Source organism: Octopus bimaculoides, chromosome 3 (assembly GCF_046866305.1).
Source record: "Octopus bimaculoides isolate indiv1 chromosome 3, ASM4686630v1, whole genome shotgun sequence".
Taxonomy (NCBI): domain Eukaryota; kingdom Metazoa; phylum Mollusca; class Cephalopoda; order Octopoda; family Octopodidae; genus Octopus; species Octopus bimaculoides.
Window position 1 is genome coordinate 42,891,745 of NC_142930.1, and position 22,500 is coordinate 42,914,244.

The 22,500-nt window shown below is 34.9% G+C and overlaps 1 protein-coding gene across 3 annotated transcripts in view; it reads right to left on the minus strand.

Annotated features, from left to right (window-relative positions):
- LOC106875338 (FMRFamide receptor) overlaps nucleotides 1-22,500 on the minus strand; it is a 561,393-nt gene that overhangs the window by 20,977 nt on the left and 517,916 nt on the right. For 2 of the 3 annotated variants that reach the window (XM_052966543.2, XM_089348821.1), the window contains one exon: nucleotides 19,581-19,688. The gene's annotated coding sequence lies outside the window, so the exon portion shown is untranslated. Of the gene's footprint in view, nucleotides 1-15,331; nucleotides 15,428-19,580; nucleotides 19,689-22,500 lie in introns of all 3 variants that reach the window. The other variant, XM_089348822.1, reaches the window with a different exon arrangement.

Consider the following 22,500-nt stretch of genomic DNA (forward strand, 5'->3'; position numbering starts at 1 on the left):
CTGTTGATCGCTTGTGTTGATATATTCGACTTAACGGCTTCCCCGAAATTCCTAGCCTTGTGTGAAAATGTGAAGTCAATATAATACAGTAGACTACCCATGATCCGTTGGGTCACCAATAATTCAAGGTACCGGGAAAGGCTGAGTTACCCAGCAACATAGTTTTGTTTCGTGTTTTTTTTTCTTTTTCTTTTCGAGGTTATTTCGCATGATTTTAACGATTGTCACATCGAAATGACGCCTAAGCGCCTCCTTTCCTCCAGAAAAGGAAAGATATGGCTGCTATTTCTTGCACGCCCTGCTACCACGTGACAGGTATTTCGGGCCCTTTATCGCAAATAGCTGTTACGTAGCAGCAGGGTGTGCTAGAAATAGCAGCCAAATCTTTGAAGGTGAGATACGTTGAATGCACTCGAAAGACACATGTGGAAAAAAAATATTTAACACCGAGGTTACGAAGGGGTCTTTTTACGAAATATTTACCGTATTTTTAACGTCATTTTCACTTGAAATCATTTTATCCATCACAAAATGTGTCTAATATAAAGGTTAGAGTTATTCCCTTTCAGGGTTAAGTTATTTTCGAAATGTTTTCCAATTATGCACTGTTTTTAGTATTTATACCAACAAAAAACAGAATATCTCAATAACCACTGGTCCGATTTACGCGAAACTTGCTTTATTCCGTTTGTATTCACATTTCAGTGGCACTTTACTTTCAAAGTACTTCACCATTATGCATTGGTTAGGCTGTGTAATATTGCAGGCAAGATTGACGTTCATTTTAATGTAATATAGATTTACATCATTCGTAAGACTTACAAATATCAAAAAAAAAAATAAAACAATGAGGCTAATATTACAGAAAAACAGATCTGGATATTGGTACATGAGTTCGTATAAAGAAAGGAGTAATCATTGTAGCTATTTACTATCACTAAAAGTGTCATATTTACTTTTATTTCATTGTGTTTTAACATTTCGTCCAGCAAACATAGGAATAACAAGGGACTCTTTCTTCTGCTTGAAGCGTTGTTAATGATTTGATTTTAAGTCACTTTCAAACATTTCCCGTAGATCTCTATCAGAGAACGGGTCGCACCTGTGCAATATATTTGTTGATGTCTCCTGAAATGACTTCAAAATTAATTTACCTCCTTTACTTGTAATCAATTACAAGAATGCTGATAACACCAAGTGATTATCTGCTTTGAACTATACGGTCACGTGTAAATACCACTGTGGGATATGAAAATGTATTGTGGAACCTTTGAAAGAACGTTACTTAACTTCATCATCATAATTTGTTTTTTCAATACCGATACCAAATAGACTGTAATGCGACGGCAAATTATCCTTGAAATAAACAGATTTTCTCAATTCTGATTCTAAATAGATTGCAATGCAATCCTTTGTTTATCAATCAGTGTTTTGTTTCTGAACTTTAAAGCAATCAATATGGCTCAAGTCACATGTGACTAGTGTCTTAGATTTGCACGACTTTGACAGAAGTATAGCAAACGCTATCTTTGCTTTCAGGAATCAGAGCTTCTTGCTAGAGTCAATTACATTGTTGACCTCCCACTGTAACTGTACAAAGTTTCGAACAGCAGCTGACTCTTTCACAAGAAAATATCTCTATCTTGATCGTATATAGTCAAAACAAAGAAAAAAATAATTTTATGACTCTGTTGTAATCAGATAACTCGTCAGCAATATAATTTTCATTGAGTTAATATTCGATCATAAAGACAGCCTAGCGCCATAAGGATTATAGAAAGAGCATATGAAATCAACTGAAGAACAATATGACGAAAGGAACAGTACGCTGCTTACCATGAGTTTTATGCACAAATTTGCAAACTTTAAGTTAAAATTTGTATGATCGGGAAATTTCAGGCATAGTAAATTTATAAAGGTGTTTGCAAAAAGAGCGAATCGTGAAAGTCGGTTTCTGCTACAAATTAAAAATCTAAACTCGGTGATTTACTCAATTCGATTTGATTTTGCCTTAGAACATTTTATATAATTTTAAGATGAGCAATTGTCACATGTCTCTACTTCTGTATTCAGGTATACGTCTACGAAAAGTAAATTGCGATATGTATGTATGTATATATATATATGCATGTATGTAAAGATGACGTTAACGGTGTGAACGAGACTGGAACCGATGGTGAAGGTTCTGCACCCGTCAAGTGTCCCACTTTGCAGCAGGATGAACCCGGTCGTAATCCACCAACTGCTAGCCATGCAACATGATATAAGTGGAGTAAACAAGTAAGCATGTTGGGTATATAATGTTACTACCGGAGCACCCCAGAGGATGCGAATAGTGTGCCTGTCAGAGGGTACAGAAAACGAAGGCACGGTGAATAGAAGACAATGGAGCTGTTTGAAATTACTGAACAGAGATTATGTGGCCAAGCAAGAGCAATACGAAAGAATAGATGATTAACAGAACTGGAGCTAGAAGTTACTAAAAGAAGGATGTCGGGTGATGCTGGGCAGGCGAGAAACGAAAGTTGTATAGTGGAAGAGATGGACAGTTGTTCGCAAGAATATATTACCGTGAATTATGAAAGAACTGAGATCAGTGACTACTCAAACACTGAAAATTGATTAATAATAAACAGAAGTTTTGATCTATTAAGTACAGAACGGACATAATTTATGTGTGACTTTAAAATGGCTAACCAATGGAGACTAAACCAAGAAGCGAATAATCTCAATAACGTATTGAGACACATTGAAACAAAGAACATTACATAAACAAATAATATTCTCAAGGCTGCATGTAGGATTGTGGGATTGAGAACTACTGAGAATAGAACAGCGACAGATAGAAGAGGAAATAAACAACCATTGTGGAAAAGGAGAATTTCTGAAGACATAATCTCCTTGAACATTGCAGTATCAATACTTTTCAGGAACAGAAATGGAGAACATAAGAATGAATGGAAATACGAAAAAGTTAGGAAGAAGAATTGAGTAGATACAGAAGGCCTGACTGTTGTAATTGAAGAACTGAACCAGCGCATACATCCTAAAAAAAGGAGAGAACTAGGTTTAAACAACGGATTAAGCAATACCAGCAAAATATTGCTTAGAACCGAGTAAAAAAGATTTCATCAAGAGATTAATGTTGATAAAAAACGTGATGCTGATGCTGATCAAAGTCGAATTTCTGGGGTAAGATATGGAGTAAACAAGAATAAGATAATACTACAGCTGAATAGCTCTGCAACCTGAAGTAAACAGCTTCTTATCCCTAGCAAGAAGTTATTCACTTCACAGGAGATAGTACCAGAATGTTAAGAAATTGGAAAGCAATACGACTTGATGGTGTACAGGGATTTGGGATTAAAAAAAGGTTTAGTAGTTGCCATAAATTGATCACCGAGCAATATAATGCATTGATCCACGAAGAAGAAGAAATCCCGGGCTGGTTGACAAAAGTTCGAACGGTGTTTTGCCTGAAAGATGCTCTTAAACAGAAATGCTGTTGACAATTACAGACCAATTTCCTTCCTCCCATTAATGTGGAAGTTACTGTCAAGAGGAATTGCAGAAGAACTGTATAAATTTCTTGATGAGAACAATATATTACCAGTGGAACAAGAGGGCTATAGAAGAAGAGTCAGAGGTATCAAAGATTAACTACCCATAGAGAAATTAATAATGCAAGATCGCAAACGAAGGAGAGGGATTTTCCAGGGTGATAACCTATCACCGTTGCTTTTTGTTCTCTGTATGATACCCGTGACCTTGGTACTTTGGAAAATGAACCTGGGGTGTCAACTAAAGTAAAATCCCAAATAATCAACCACCTCTTCTTCATGGACGATTTAAAACTGTATGGAAACGATGAGGCACAAGTGAGTTCCTTGGTGAACACGGTCTGCTCTTTTAGTACCGATATTAGAATGGAATTTGGATTGAAGAAGTACGGAATAATCAACCTAAAAAGAGCCAAGGTATAGTCCCTAGCAGAGATAAAATTACCATATAGAGGCTTGATTGAACAAATTGAAACACAAGGATACAAATCCCTTGGGATAGAGTGTTCAACGAGATAATCGGAAAGGATATATATATATCAATTAGAAAATGGAGGATAATATGCTGAACCCAACTACTTGCAGACAGTGTATCCCGTTGAATTCATTAATTTAATTCATAGCTAAAGTGACAAAAAACGAAAAAAAAAACAAAGTACAGGTGTTTATGACAAACCATGTTATTTCGCCAACCGGGTTTACATATAGAAGTACTAAGAAATCTCATACTGTATCGGAATCGGTTTTGGGTAAGTGGTTTTGATAACGCCTAATACTTCGAACAATGAAATGCAGTAACATATCTAAGTAATCAGTCAACAATGCTGCTCCAAATTTTCAATCCTTATGACACCATATGACATATATTTATTCACATGTTATTATGTTCTTATGATATTCTAAATAATTTGCTATGAAATTAACATTGAAATATTCCGCGATAATTATTTCTAGAAATCGATAGGACTATTTGAAGACATTAAATATCAAATTGTTGACCTGAAGTGAAAATTAGCTTACGAAAATACAAAAAGCACCTGTGTATTTACTTGTGCATTTACAAACGCTGTATTTGATATTACATTAAATAGAAATAAGCGAGTTTTATGTATTCGATTCAGTCAATTGCACATTTGCTTTTCACATCTTGTTTATTACCTTGTAAAATGAATAAAATAATTACGTGAAAATTACTCATGGTAAAGGGAATTATTTCAGTGTTCAAAATGGCACATCTTTTTCATTAGATTTCATATTTATTTTAGTAATATTAATAAAATTGCCAGAAGGATCAATACTCAATTTAATGCTTGCTTACCTACAATACGAGATAAATAAATACATTATTTTAAATGATATTAGAGCTTGATCAGTAGGAAAATGTAATCAATTGTCTTTGCACTATGCCGTAAACTACAGTAATAATATAAATGTCCATAGCATCCTATTTCATAGTTATAACAGTTAAAACATATTCAAATATGTTACTCATTAGTTGATCTTCATTTCATTCAATATCATTTCAATCAATATCATTTCAATGTTAGATTGAATACCATAGGAATTTCGGTTGGCTGTTAACATTTAATAACATTTAATAACATTCATTTAATAACATTTAATAACATTCATTACTAATGAAAATGATCCGTTTACAACACAATTTTTCACACCCTCTTCTGAATGTGCCCAATGGTGAACCAATACTTCTATACATTGCCGGGCTAACTTGAAGCTGCTGTTGTACTCAGTGCTAAGTTTACTATTGTTAACGTCCAGTTTATATCTGCCAATGTTTTCAAACATTGCAACAATTTTAAGAAAATAGAATCACTTGCATTGGCTTCTACCATTCTGACGCTTAGTAAATATCTAATAATCTATTCTACTGTAATCTTACGCATTTGTTCATTTAGACTTCGGCTTATATCTTTCTGACGCTCGCAAATATCTACTAATCTTTTCTACAATGGGCACAAGGCCTGAAAATTGGGGAAAGGAATATTCGATTTCATCCACCCCAGTATGCAGATGGTACTTATTTTATCGACCCCGAAAGAATGAAAGGCAAATTTGACCGCGGTGGAATTTGAACTCAAAGCGATAATGCCGCTAAGCATTTCGTCCGATGTGCTAACGCTTCTGCCAGCTTGCTGCCTTAGCAAATATTTAATCATAAATATATGATCACCACGCCATACACACATGTGCACATGCATAATTACTTAGGAATATCGTCTCACCAAGATACATTTTCAGTTTTACACCTATTCTTATTGAAGCAACAGAATACGTCCCAAATCGCCTGGAGGAAGGTATTCTTTTATTTATTTACTTGTTTCTGTCATTTGATTGCCCCCATCAGCTCTGGCTTGTGTTTAAATTTGAGTTTAGGAGGATGCAAGGGCGACTCTTTAATCCCTATGCTACAAATTAACACGATATTTGAGTCAATACAAATATAAGATCCTCTACGTTACAACCTTGCTACTAAGGAGATGGCTGATTAAGATTAACTCTACATTGAAATGATTAAAATGATATAGACACACGCATGCGTATACATATATGTATGTATATATGTATGTATATGCATAGTTTTATTACACAATTAGAAATCATTCTAAATTTTATATACACATATATAAGAATAATACTTGGAAGGAATTTAAAAACATTTCATGCGCCACTAGATGCATTAACTGACTAGGTCACTAGTCAGCATCATTAGACGGTGCCAGCATAATGGAATAGGGGTTTATTTGTATATCGTGATCCACCTCTCGCGATTTATTAGTTATGCTTACGTCGATTCCTCCGTCGTGTTGTTTTAAATTTAAACTAAAATAAGTATCAGGCTGAGTAAAAAGTAAGCAACGTTTTGAAACACGAAACCATCACAATATATTTCAACAATGCGGAAATTTTATTTACCAAAATACTACCACTACAATCAACACAAATTTACCTACGAGCTACAAGTTTGTTTATTCCGGTAACGTAAACATTTGGAGTTCTGGACCTGCGAAACTCTTTGAAAGCAATTTCAGCATTGGTTTGATTTTTAACTACTTCTTTTCCCGCAGTAAACCATCAAGGTGCTTCAAAAAGTGGTAGTCGGTAGGAAAAGAATCTGGGGAATAAGCTGAGTTAAGAAGAACTTCATAGTCAAGTTTCCACAAATTCTTGAGCGTCATCAGTGAAACGTGTGGTCGTGCATTATCATGAAAAATGATTGGCTCCCTTCTGTTGACCAGTCTGAGACGGAGGATTATCAGTTTTTCACACATTTTGGCAATTTCATGGCAATATATTTCTACAGTAATGGTTTTTTCTGGGTTTTAAGAAGTTATAGTAGTACATGAGTGAAGCAGTACACCACCAAACAGTCACCATAACCTTCTTTTTGAAGAGCTGGTGTTTTGGGAAGGTTTTCGGTGCTTCAGTTTGGTCCAACCACTGCGAAGAACATTTTTTATAATTTTACAGAATCCACTTGTTATCGCAATCTATAATACGGCCGAGAAGAAGAAACGCCGAACAAATTTCATATCTACGCATTTTCCGATTTTCATTCAAATCCTGCGGTCCCCATTTGTCGTGAATTTTTTTCTTTTGCGATCGCATGCAAATTTTATAGGCAGTTTTCTGGCTAAATTGAAGTTCTTTTGCCAGTTCTCGAGTGGTTTTACATGGATCGTTCTCAACGACTGTCTTTAATTGACCGTCATCGATGACAGATGGGTGTCCACTACACTCACGACCTTCAAGGCTCAGGACTCTACTGCAAAATTGTTTAAACCCTATTCGAGCTGACCACTGACTGGTCATTTTCTCACCAAACAGTTCGTTGATATCGCGACCAGTTTCAGCTGCTTTACGTCCCTTTTTGAAGTTGTATAGCAAAATTGCTCGAATATCGCGCTTTGACAGTTCCATTTCAGATGATTGTAACAGCGGTGAAAAAAATATCAATGTTATATTATTGATGCATTTGTGCGAGTCTGTATTATCAGACAATTGCAAAGAAAATTGTTTAAAAGAAATTCACATCTCTGCAAGAATCCGGTACCATTTCTTCATAGTGCAAAACTACTTACTTTATACTCGACCTGATATATGCAAATTATAAAAATAATTATAAAAATTATACAGTAGAGTACTGTTTCTACTTCGTGGGATTTTACCTATCGCGGTGGGGGTGCGGTTTGAAACGTAACACCCGCGATAGTCGAGGAATTGCTGTCTATGCCAAAGCATATTTTTCTCTTCCAATATTTACACTTTAGGCATTATGCAAATAATATTCTATACAAAAACCATGAATAAGTACAAGCAACTGAACAACTCACTAATAGAGAGGAGTTTGTCACATGTTTTGAATAATCCAATATTTTCTGCATGAACAGCTGGCACATAACGTCAGAATTCATGATTGAATTTACGATCTTCCAAATTCCGTATACACAACTAAGCTCACAAGTGACATGAGAAAACAAATAGTGAACGTTTAACCTTACATTGGCTCCTTTATTTCGTGAAAATGCTTTGACGTTTAATACATGTCATTTTCATGAATAGCATATTCTTACCATTTTTATGCACTACAGCAATTCTATGCTTTACCTGAACATAATACTTATCTATAGTATCAGCTCTTTATATGTAGCGCTTTCTTACTGTGGGAGATCACGACTATAGAGTATGTTAATGTCTTCTCTATGCATTAAAACTAGGACTGGCATACGCATACGCAAATATATACATACACAGTTGTATATGTGTATGTATATATATATATATATATATATATATATATATATATATATATATATATATATATATATATATATATATATATGTATGTATGTATGTATGTATATATATATATATATATATATATATATATGCATATATCTATATATATATATGTGTGTGTGTATGTATATACACATATATACATACATATGTGCGTGCGCGGGAGTGTGTGTGTGTGTGTGTGTGTGTGTACGTATGTATACTTAATTATGCATGTTCTTATGAGTATAGTGTACTTGTGTATGTAGCAATCTGTATTTGTACATACCCATATATATGAGCATGTATGTATGTGTGTATGTAAACATGCATGTATGTATGTATGTAAATATGTATACGTAAACATAAATGCTTTTACAGTATTTCTTCGTGGTTGGTGTGCGATACTCGCCGAGGCGTTTCTTTTATTTCTGTTCGTGTTAATTGTAAAATGTTTGTAACAGGTAAATTTGCTGCTGCTGTTGTTGTTGTTGTTGCTGTTGTTGCTGCTGCTGTTGTTGTTGTTGTTGTTGTTGTTGTTTCTGTTCAGATGAAATAAGTATTTTAATAATGGAATTTGACTGCGATCTATATTCGATCTTGTAATTGCATCGAGACTCTTGTGTGAGGAGAAAACTAGATTTTCCACCAAAACATCACTACCGTCGTTTATAGCAAACCATTCGTTAAGTGCATTTCAATTATTCTACCTCCCAATGGAAGCTCGAACAGGTCACCTCATCTGCGAAAGATCGAAGGCAATCATCCCGCTTCATTTAAAACAATATATATAAGTTTCTTTAAATCATGAAATTTAAAAACAATGGGTAACAGACATCAAAAGGCAAAATATGTGAAATCCTAAAAGTTTACACCAGAATGAAGACAATATTGGTTTCAAATTTTTGTACATGGCCAGCAGTTTCGAGTGAGTGTGTAATCGATTAAATCGACCCCAGTGCTAAACTGGTACATATTTTATCGACCTCGAATGGATGAAGGGTAATGCCGACGTCGGCAGAATTTTAACTCAGAACGTGAAAGCGAACGAAATACAGCAAAAAATTTTATCCGACGTGCCAAATATTCTGCCAGCTCACCGGATAATGAAAGCAGAAAATATTATCGATTAATAGTAGTAGGTTGGAGTGCTTATCTTGGAATCGCAAGTTAGAGGAAGCACGGTAACGAGAAGGACATATTGTATATCATTTGCTAACTCATCACTTCACGTTATGCTTCTAATTGAAATGTTCGAATTTTTTTCCCCTTGAAATAAAAACGTCTTTAAACTGAATTAATACTGACACGTATGCTTCATTAGAAAAGAAAAGCTTTGTGTCACCTAAATGCTTGTTCTTCCCTTATAATACGCGGAAAATAAAAGATACAATAAAAAGTAACCTCTGAAGAAAAATAAAAAACTACAAAACGCAAATAATGGTTCTATGGTAATTCAAGTAGATCTTGATGTTCTAATACAATCTACCACTGCCTGTTTTGTAAAATTACACCGTTATTGACCACATTTGCGAAGAATTCTGACAAATCAAACAAGTACAGTAGCAAAGTAATTCTATAGCCCAAAGTTGAAAATTCACATGTGATTTTTAAAGAGCGAAAACATGTAAGTGAATATTCTCAAGGAAAATAGCAAAAATAAACACCACAGTAAATGATAATCGTGCATTTTGTTTAAGAGAGATCAAGTTAAAGTTGACCCAGTCAAAGTAAGCAATGAACATTACAGTTTAACGTAGTATCTTACTATATGCTTTTCAGATAAAATCTGAAGGAGCTCTAATATTGTTCACATAGGAATACGAACATTCATTTCAATTCCCACGTTCTCTATTGTAACTAGAATGTGTATGTAGGCCGTATATATGTACAGACCAAAGGCCGAATGGTTTAGTGTGTGAAGAAATGCAGTGAAGCTCAGTGGTTTACGGACGTAAATGCACAGGTAACCCCATAAACCCGCCATTTCCATCTTTATTAAAATACTCAACTGGCCTATTACTTAGTGCGTACTTATTGGTCAGATTTATGATTTACTGACGATGTATGTATATATATATATATATATATATATTATTTATAATATTATTATTATATATATGTATGTATATAATTGTCAATAAATGCGACTAGAGTGTTAAAAAACACCTACATTTCTAGAAATAGGAGCTAAAATACTCTAATGATGTAGTAAACGCACATGAATGAAAACATATACACTAATAGGGATCATAATTGTCCAAACAATTCCGACCATGAATTCTTAAAACTAATGTTAGTTTCAAAAATTTCCGTTGCCATCATCTCTTAAGCCAGGTCTTTTGCCTGAACTGTTTCTCTTAGTATATAATTCTCGCTTTCGATGAAACATTGTCACCTGTTGTTTATATTAATTTTATGTAAAACACATAAGCGAATCGCTAAATCATCCATTAATTTGAATGACGAAAATACATATACGAATAGAGAAACAGGTCCGAAAAGAGTTTCACTGATGAAGACAATGAAAACTGCCAAAACTAACGTCAGTCTTAAGAATTCTCGTTCGGTATTTTTCGGACAATTATGGTCCATGTTAATGTATGTGTTTTCATTCCGGTGCCTTAAATACAGCTTTAGACCAGTTTGGCTATTATTTCTAGAAATTTCTAGCATTATTGTAAATAATGTACATAATTCCTCATCTCTTAAATATAGAACTGTTCCAAGTTTGAATAAAATTCTTCAAGGCGATGCCTCAGCATGTCCCAAGTTAGATTTATAGTCTTGAAACCACGCAGTAAAACACCCTTTTGAAGCAAACAAGATGCTGCGTTATATCTCTATAATTAATTGCTTGCATATGATGGGTAATTAAAGAGATGAAATCTAATTTGAATCTAATCTAAGATGTTTCATTCGATCTAAAGTCCATTATTACCGATGTTTTTTTCTGTCTAGTTTCAATATTCTGTTATAGTAAACATATTGGAAAAGATTACAAAAATGATAAGGTCGAGGTAAGTTCACTGTTGAAGACTCTTGAAATGTAAACAGACAGAATACAACAAACGTCTGTTAAAAAATTGTAAAATTGGTTTTAAATTTTGACACAAGACCAGCAACTTCGGGGAAGCAGGTAAGTCGATTACATCGACTTCAGTCCTCACCTGGTACTTGTAATATTGGGCCCGAAATTATAAATGGCAAAGTCGACCTTGGCAAAATTTGAGAGAATTGTAATTTCAAAAATTGAAACGGAAGATTTTATTCGCAGGAAAAAGCTAAACGTGGACCCGGTTTTCACTGCTGTTATAATCAATGAAGATACTTACATTCCCTTTTTCAACTGTAACAAGAGTCCAAGAGGTTTCTAGGCGTAAATTTGTTTTCAGTGAATAAACTGTTACACAGCATAGGATTCCCTTTCAGCCAAATCAGCTATAACACCAGTAGCGCAGCGTGCGTTGAGACGGCCAGAATTTGATTGCATTTCAGGTTTATTTATACAGATTTTCCTTCTCCTAGGAGGAAATTCCAACGAGAACTAGGGGTTCTTCACTCGAAGTGGTTCACATGGCATACAACCCATAGCTAGGATCCTAACAAGTGCTACTACTACTGGTTATATTGGACGTGGAAAGAATAGTCACTAAAATGTGATTCTACACTACTCAAAATCATGGAACTCCTCTACCAGCACACCAATTGCGAATGCAGACACTGAGAAAGATGCTGTCCAGTAGGGATATCTGCTAGGGACATCCTTTGAATGTCGAAGAAGAGGAATCCATTTGAAGACTAGAACTGCAGAAAATCGGCCGAATCCATCAGCAATTTATTGTCTGGTCTGTTTTACTGGGGGTGACTTCAGACGGACTTGCTAAGAAGCTCGGATTCATGAGTAAACCGAATCAGCCGCAGCTCGTTGGGTTGTTATAATCACATACTGTCTGTCTTACACCACATGTGTCGCAAAGTGCTATCTTGAAACCATAGAGTGCGGGTTACTTTCTGGCAAACTGTGATCGACTAAAAACAAATCCATGAATTATTCTATTTCTTACTATTACGATTTCCCAAACATTTTATTTAAATTATTTTAGTTAAAAAGATATATATTGATGGGATAAGGCCAATGGAAATAGAACTAGCTTTCTTAGAATATGCACGTTTGATCCTGCACACTGGCAGCCTATGTGTAATGGTAGCCTACTCAAAATATCTTGGTTATTCGGGACGTCGGATCCTACACCTGTTTCTAGGAAGGTTTGCTTAGGAATACAGTCTCCCCTACCACAACATCTATGAGGCCCTAAAACAATCTGGACTGAAAATTCGAAGCAATTCTTTAGCAAGCCGCATCCAGTGTGTTTAATGTTGCGCAACATTAAACACTGTTTTTTTTTTCGTAAATTCTCCTATATATATATATATATATATCATCATCATCATCATCATCATCATCGTTTAACGTCCGCTTTCCATGCTAGCATGGGTTGGACGATTTGACTGAGGACTGGTGAAACCGGATGGCAACACCAGGCTCCAGTCTGATTTGGCAGAGTTTCTACAGCTGGATGCCCTTCCTAACGCCAACCACTCAGAGAGTGTAGTGGGTGCTTTTACGTGTCACCCGCACGAAAACGGCCACGCTCGAAATGGTGTATTTTATGTGCCACCCGCACAAGCCAGTCCAGGGTCACTGGCAACGATCTCGCTCGAAAATCCTACAGGAGCCAGTCAGGCGGTACTGGCAACGGCCACGCTCAAAATGGTGCATCTCATGTGCCACCCGCACAAGAACCAGTCCAGGGGCACTGGCAACGATCTTACTTGGCTTGCCGGGTCTTCTCACGCACAGCACATTTCCAAAGGTCTCGGTCAGTAGTCATCGCCTCGGTGAGGCCCAATGTGCGAAGGTCTTGCCTCACCACCTCAGCCCAGGTCTTCCTGGGCCTACCTCTTCCACGGGTTCCCTCAACTGTTAGGGTTTATATATATATATATATATATATATATATATATATATATATATATATATCGAGAGAGAGACAGAGATAGACAGACAGACATATATCATACGTACATACATACATACATACATACATACATACATACATACACACGCGCACACAAACACACATATATATAAACGCATATATGAACACGCAGGAACAAGCCGCAATGTTCTATGTCTAGGTTGTCACGTTTTAAACTTCAACTAAGATCACATTTACGTTAATGAAAGGAATGCGATTGCAAACAAATGTGCCTATGTTTCCATAGGAATGGGAAATGCAGAGCCCGTTCTTTATTCTTGTCAGTGCACCCACAAATCTAAATTCAAGTATCTACACCTGGATGCCCGAGGTTGTGTAGTAATGAGGCCTCAAAGAATCAAGTGGTACAATATGGGCTGTCGACAATTACAAAGCAGACGCTAGAGAAGCAACTCTATTTACCTGGGTAGTAAAAGCTTTGGTGATGAAAGTTTCAGTAACAGACATTCCTGTACGATGTGCAAGTCTAGGCTGGTACGACCAATATTGAGCATGAAGAATACCAGTGGGTTCAAGTGCAGTGTAAATTGTACAAAGAAATATAATAATCTTTTGTATTGCACTGTTTAGAGACATGGATACTAATAAAAATACGGGGAAATTACAGGTTGCATTTGTCACGAGAACGGTGTAACAGATCACTACCGTCACCTAGGAAACTTAGGTCGGAAACAGAGTTTCCCAGAAATAAGTGAAACTTATTGACTTCGAAGAAAATTCTTCCAATATAAGCGAGTGAACAAGGATCAAGAAATCGCGTAACCAATAGTCTACTCAAAGCTAACATACGGCACCAAGCAGCAGGGATTTCGCCGCCTGAGATACATAAATGTGTTTTAACTAGACTTGCGAACACGGAATATTAAATATCTCGAATCGATTAATTGTGATAATCAAATACTTCATTGTCCTTGCATCCCTAATTAATATGAAATGTATTTTCCTTCATAGACGCTGATATTGCTATTGTTATTATATGAAAGCTATCTACTTTTAAAGTATATATGTTATAACCAGAAAAAGAACTTATATATGCAGTTTCTGCCATTAACCTTAGCATGAGCTCTTTCAAATATGTTTTTTTATCTGTTCTGTCCATGTATAATTTTCGAAACTGAAATATTTGTGTGATCTGTAAGAAACATAAGGTATTACGGCGCTATGATATGCTAACAGGAATGCGACGCTGATAATGAAAGTTTTATGATGGACTTGTAGGATCTGGTGATTCTACTTGGATATATTATCTGAAGCGACATCAAGACGTGGCTTAGAATATCAAAGAAATGTGATAGTGAGAGGAAGATCATACACCGTCATCCCTAATTATATTCGTTATACTTAAACGACGATAAACGAGTACATTTTCCTCGTTGATATTATTTTCCGTTCTTTCAATATGATGTAATGGGGTAATATACGATTATGTTCGTATAACATATAGTACTTTCAAATTCGTAATTTTTCTTCTTTATACATATATTTGATGTATTATTTTATATTTTCAGTAATGGAATTCGGCAGCATAAATTTCAGGCATCATTACAAAGTTAAAGTTTCCATATCTATAATCAGGATACAGTTAAACTTAATCCGTTTATATGTTATATACCATTGATTCTCTCAATCTCGCAGAATGACAGTTTATTAAATGCTGGAACACGCAAAAGTTGCATACCTCCAATATTTTCTTACTAATTCCCTGTACCACAAAAATTTGCACTTAATAAACAAGCCAAGAAAAACTTTACAACATTCTATATATCATCAGGAAAATTAGACATGCATTAAAACAATGCCTAAATGATAACATACTTGTTCATTAGTGAAATACGTCTCTTCATAATATAATATATTGGCGAGCTGCTTCTGACCTACGCAACCTCAGCTGTGTTTTTCTTTCTTACTTACATTTAATAATGTTTCCTTTGTTCAAATCTTTGTTTAAGATATACAACACTTGCGTTTGTTTCCGCTTCCATTATGTTATTTATCAGCCGTGGTTTTCTAGAAAAAAAAAACAGTTTAATTCAATATGCTTTAGGGTTGATTATTTTCCCAGTTATTATAAAACCCATGTTTCAGATAGAATCAAATTTTTCAATTACACGAAAATGCCAATGGTTACGTAGTGAAACCCAACTGAAACTTGAGGTCAGGAAGCTATTCACAATAGCTTTGTAGAATATTTGAAATGCTGTTTGTAATAAATTTCTAACTGTACAATGTATCGGAATGTAAACACATCGCTAACAATACATTAGCGCTGAGCTTGCTATAGTAAGATCATGCAAATATACCAAGAGTCCAAAAGGTTTCTAGGCGTAAATTTGTTTTCAGCACAGGATCCACTTTCAGCCTAATCAGCTATAACACCAGTAGCGCAGCGTGCGTTGAGACGGCCAGAATTTGATTGCATTTCAGGTTTATTTATACAGATTTTCCTTCTCCTAGGCGGAAATTCCAACGAGAACTAGGGGTTCTTCACTCCAAGTGGTTCACAAGGCATACAGCCCATAGCTAGGATCCTAACAAGTGCTACTACTACTGGTTATATTGGACGTGGAAAGAATAGTCACTAAAATGTGATTCTACAATACTCAAAATCATGGATCTCCCCTACCAGCACACCAATTGTGAATGCACACACTGAGAAGATGCTGTTCAGTACGGATATCTGCTAGGGACATCCGTTGAATGTCGAAGAAGAAAAACCCATTTCAAGACTAGAACTGCAGAAAATCGGCCGAATCCATCAGCAATGTATTGTTCGGTCTGTTTTATTGGGGGTGATTTCAGACGGACTTGCTAAGAAGCTACCAATCATGAGTAAACCAAATCAGCAGCAGCTCGTTGAGTTAGGGTCTTGGGGAAATTTCGAATATTTCTTTTGGGATAACGAATCAGTTTCTGCATCCTTTTAAATCGTATGGCATGCAGGAGATATATTCTAAATAAGAGTAACTACGTTAAACAGCATTTGAAAATTCTCCTTCATACAAAAATCTATTATCTTAAAAGGGCGGATTGCATAATGTAGTCCGATGTTTCTCATCACAGAAGGGTTCGAACGCATTTGAACATTGCGCAGGTCAATTTTACTTCCTGTTAAATAACTAAATTAGGATATTGAATTCATGATCGCAATATCACGGTTTGCACATGTATCCCTATATAATTCGAAGATATATACACGTGAAATTATCACTGTTGCATAAAGAAAGCAATGTGGATTGAGTTTATATTTTATATATAACTTCACTTTGACTCATAATTAAAGCCTCTACAATTAACTAAAGAATATGATATGAAAGAAATTTATATATATTGAACTTATATATCCAAGGTGTAAGGCTAGATTCACAGACATTAAAACTATTCATCTACACTGTAACTTATATATACGCATTATTGATTTTAGTACAGTAAAAATGTTACACATTATTACGTGAAATGGCAGTAATATTGCATGTTGGTCCTTCTTACACCGACATACACAGACTTTCATCCCCAACTATCTATCTATCTATATATATATAAATAACAATACATACATGCATATATATATATATATATATATATATAACAATACATACATATATATATATATATATATGTATATATATAACAATACATACATATGTATATATATATAACAATACATGCATATGTGTATATATATATGTGTGTGTGTGTGTATGTATACATACATATATATTTATCTATATATATAAAAATGAGAATGTGTCTGTCTGTCCGTCTGTCTGTCTGTCTGTCTGTCTGTCTGTGTGAATCCCTAAAACTCGAGAACTACGCAACCAATTTCATTCAAATTTTACACATACCTTACTTAGGGTTCCGGTTGTGTTTTCGTCAAAAAAAATTATTAACTTCTTGCAGAGTTCGAGCACACGGCAACATAATATCTCCTCCACTATTACGTGTCAAAAGTGAAACAAAAACACTCATGTCAAATAATTTCACTTTAAAAATGAAACTATTCCACTAACTGAAACAATCACATTTCGATACTGTAGTGACAGATACTTTCACAGAGAGAGAAAGAGAGAAAGAGAGAGACAGAAAGAGAGAGAGAGAGAGATGTATATGTATACATATACATGTATATGTACACCATTTCGATACTGTAATGACAGATACTTTCAGAGAGAGAGAGAGAGAGAAAGAGAGAGAGAAAGAGAGAGAGAGAAAGAGAGAGAGAGAGAGAGAGAGAGAGAGAGAGAGAGAGATGTATATGTATACATATAGATGTACACGTATATGTATATATATATATATAGATCTATACATACATGTATATGCATACATATGTGTAGATGTATATATATATATATATAGATGTACATGTAATATGTACACATATATACATATATACATGCATACAGATATCTATACATATATACACCCATCACATACACATGCACACAAACACACACATTAATCATTTGTTTTCTTATCCAAAACTACATCAAAAGTACTGAATGGATCTTTATGAAATTTGGAAATTATATTCTTTGCATAACGGCCATAACTCCCATGAAAATTCATATATTTTTGATGTTGATGAAATTTTAACCCGAACATAACAGATGAGCATTATTTAGAAAATGATGTCACACGTTATCGAGGCTACCGTTCTTTCTGGATGTGCAAAAGGGGATGACGTCTTTATTCCAAGAATTCCTCTTACTCCATCAGGAGCAAACATTCCTTTTACATTCAGAAGACTACAATTCCCCCTTCGTGTGACTTTTGCCATGTCCATAAACAAATATCAGGGTCAAACACTGTCTGTAGCTGGTCTTCTCTTGGAAGAGCCCTGCTTCTCACATGGACAACTGTATGTTGGCTGCTCAAGAGTGGGCAGCAACAAAAAACCTATTTGTATATGCTCCACAAGGGAAAACAAGGAACATAGTTTACAATGAGGTGTTATAATCACAACAGCAAGAAAGTATGTACATGATCACGTTCTTTTACGAAACTTCATTGACTTTCATATATTTATATTGATGTACATATATATACGTGTGTTTGGGTGCGTGTGTGTATATACATCTCTCTATATAAAGATGATGCGTAGTCTAGACGGCGTTTTTAGATTTCATTATTCTCTTTAACCCGGGCAACGCCGGGTATTTCTGCTAGTATATATATATATATATATATATATATATATATATATATATATATATATATATATATATATATATATATTCATATATATTGGGGAGAATTCACAAAAAAAGCAAAAGACAAAGACAGGTGGTGTACACAACAAACAGATATGTTAGTTTAACGCTGGAGAAGTGAAACAGTCTTTAACGTTTCGAGCCTACGCTCTTCCGCGGAAAAGAACACAGAAAGAAACAAGAACAGAAAATAAAGAATGTGTAGTAGCTAGCGATCTAACTTGGCGAACATATATATATATATATATATATATATATATATAGGCACATACTCACACACACATATAGACATATATATATATATATATATAGACACACACATATATACATATATACATGTATGCATGTATGTATGTATGTATGTATATATGTGTGAAATATGTACAAATATTTTTCGATTGGCATATACATAGAATGCTCACTAATGAAATATCTTTCATGGTGATATAGAAATTAGCAGTTAAACGTGTAGCTTATTGATTATCCATGCTCACATTACTTTTATTTCTAAATATGTTACTCTCTGTTTTTTTTTTATATTATATAGAAGGAATTATGTAACAGACCAATTCTAATGAGTGCAAAAAATAAATTTCGACCAATTAGCTTTTAATTAATAGACTGTTAGGATGAAACGTTTGGTGTACGTGTGTACACGAAGTGCATGCAGTAAATATATTAATACAATTCTACTAATTTGTTTATCTGACAATATCTGGATAATTATACTCTAACGTTCGCGCAAATGATTTTTTTTTAGATTGCTGAAAGAATTAGTCAATTCATAGCGACTAGAGAAAGCATATAAACACCGTCTTTAACTCTATGGACACCTTTTTAACGTAAAAACATATACACAAGCATCTATTTATACACCGTTTTAAGAAATTTTATTAACAGCTTCTATCTGAAACATTGTGAATATATATATATATTTATGCTCATACCATGTATCCGCTATTCTCTTGCAAAGTATTTCACGTTTGTAATCTGATGTGCGTCCGTGTCGTATCACAGTGTTGTATCACAGCGTTGTATCAAAGAGTGGTATCTGTCTGAAAAGAGAAGAAATATTAGATATATTTCACTGAATTTATGGACATTATAGTTTTACATAATACTTAGTGTCCTGACATTTTCAATGATATGATTTGATCTTATATTTACGCCTCGATTCACATGCGTTTTCGGACGAATACTATAAAATAAACCGTGCAAGCGTTGTATTAAGAAATATACTACTCAAATTTACCTGTCACATTACTAATATTTACATGTCAGAATGAGATCCCTTCAAGCTAAAATCTGATCGGATTTCGATCCAGAGTTTTAATGTCATTTCATATATCTCAGTAATACAGCTAAGATATTTTTAAAGTTTAAGGGAAAATAAATGTCGTTGGTTTATAAGCATCCGACATCGTGCAAATATATGACATTATGATTTTCAAATCTGACAAATGAAGTTATTTCCTTAGAGTTATATATTTTGCAATAATCTGGCATTCTTATGTCAGTCTTCAAAGTCAAGCACTCCGTAAATCACGCATTTATTAGCTCGAATTTTAATATAAATATCAATTTGAGAGGAAAAATACCTAGCTCAAGATGTCTAGGTTGTTCTTCCGTATAAACTCGTTTCGTTGTGTTGTGAAATCGTATGCTTTGTTCTTTTATATTAACTTATTTCTTGCTGTGTCTTGAATAAAAAATGATCCAAGAAATATCATACTTACATTTTCTAAACGAGCTATATACTAAATTTCTACATATGCTTTATTTTGATTATAGTTTTTGTTACATAATAAATAAATTATTTTTCATTACATATGAAGACGTACGGTATCGCTGCAAGTTAAAGCAGCCTTATTATAGATGCTTAATGAAATTTGGTTTATGTATTCCGCAGTTAGTTCTGGGCTAGTGGCGTACATTGTCTGGTAATATACCATAGGGTTTCACCGTTTTGTCCACAGATTTTGCATTTATCACTTTCTGATGTGTTGTCTATTCTGTATTTTGTGTAGTTTGTTCTTAGTGTTTGCTCTTGGGCAGCACAGACTGGAGCCTCCATTTTCGGTTTTAAATCACTTTATTCATCCACAGCCATTTTTTCTGCCTGTCTTATCTTCAACATCTCTATGAAATTGAATATGCAATCTTTTCTTTACCCACCTATTTTCAGTTTGATTCGTTTTTAATTTCTGGTATAGTGCATTTTCTTTGCAATCTTTCATTCTACACAAGCCTGACCTACTTACTTCTAATAATAGTGGTTCAGTGACATATTTTACATACCATGCTATGTTGTTTTCTTCTGCTCTAATGCTGTGTTCGCATCCAATAAGTCCTCTTCCCCCTCGTTATTTTTGGTACATACAGACTGTCTGTGTCACTTTTGGTTGGAGTGACCCATATCCAGTTATTAATTTCCTCGTCTTTCTGTCTAAGGTGTTTAGTTTGTCTACTGTCCATACGATTACTCCTGCTCCATATCTAAGGAGTGAAACCGTCCAGGTGTTGATAGCTTCGATCTTATTCCGTCCGTTTAATTTCAACTTAAGGAACAGTCTCAGTTTGCGCAAATACTCCACGTTAAATTTTTCTGTGATTGCTTTCTCCATCAATTTATCCATTTCCAAAATCCCCAAGTGCTTATAGCCCGTCTCTTCTATCTGCTTCGTAACCTCCCCTGACGGTATCGTTATCCTGTCCATATATTTGATTTTTCCCCTCTTCAAATGTAACACACCACACTTCTCAGTACGAACACCATTCTGATATCAGCACTGAAGTTATACACCGTATCAACGAGGGAACTGACATGGGCTTCATTTTTACCATTAGCTTTGAAGTTATACATGAATAACAAATGTTTGACTTTTTGGTGGCGGCTTTTGAATACATACCCAACTTTTGCTTTCCTCAGTATCAGTGTTAGTGTTATCAAGCACAGTACAAAGATCAGTAGGGGCAAGCAGTCCCCTTGGAAGATGCCCCTCCTAATTCTACTGTCCCTAAACTTCTTCCGTATGCTGTCATGTCCGTCCTCCAATTCGCCATACTTTTTCCAAGCAATCGCTCAACATTCGATGTAACACCAAATGGGTTCATACACTCCATAATCCAAGAATGTAGGATCATATCGTACGCCTTACGATAGTCGATCTCTGACGTAGCTAAGTTACTTTTCTTCCTCTTGCAGCCTCTGGGTACAGCTTTGTCTATAAGTTATTATTATTATTTTTATTATTATTATTATTATTATTATTATTATTATTATTATTATTATTATTATTGTTATTATATTATTATTATTGTTGTTTTTGTTGTTATTATTATTATTATTATTATTATTATTATTATTATTATTATTATTACTTTTATTGAGTGAGAGAGCAGGGCATACCATCAAAGTGACACTGGGGTATAATATACGAAGCCCGGTATGCCCAACATGACTACCCGTCTGATAAGGGTAACCCCGGAAAGATAATCACGATCAGATCTTTGACGGATTGGAATGGGCACGTGCTACGCGATTCTGAGGAGATGTGTGCAGCACTTTGCGCAGTTGTTTGGAGAGAAAGATGGGTCGAGTGATGGGTCGACGACGGTACTGGACTTCAGTTCGTACCTGAAGTCGCAAATCGCTTGGTTGGAATGGTCTGCCTTACGTATGCTATGTAATCATGCTAGAGTTGTTTGGAAATCTCTTGACAGACATCTACTGCAACTGGCAACTGGAGAATTCCTAGTGTTCTTAGCAGAGGTGTGCTGACACTGCTAAGGAATGATGTTTACAATGGAGATATACTACAGAATTTTCGGCCCATAACTCTGCTAAACGCAGAGTTTAAGATTTCG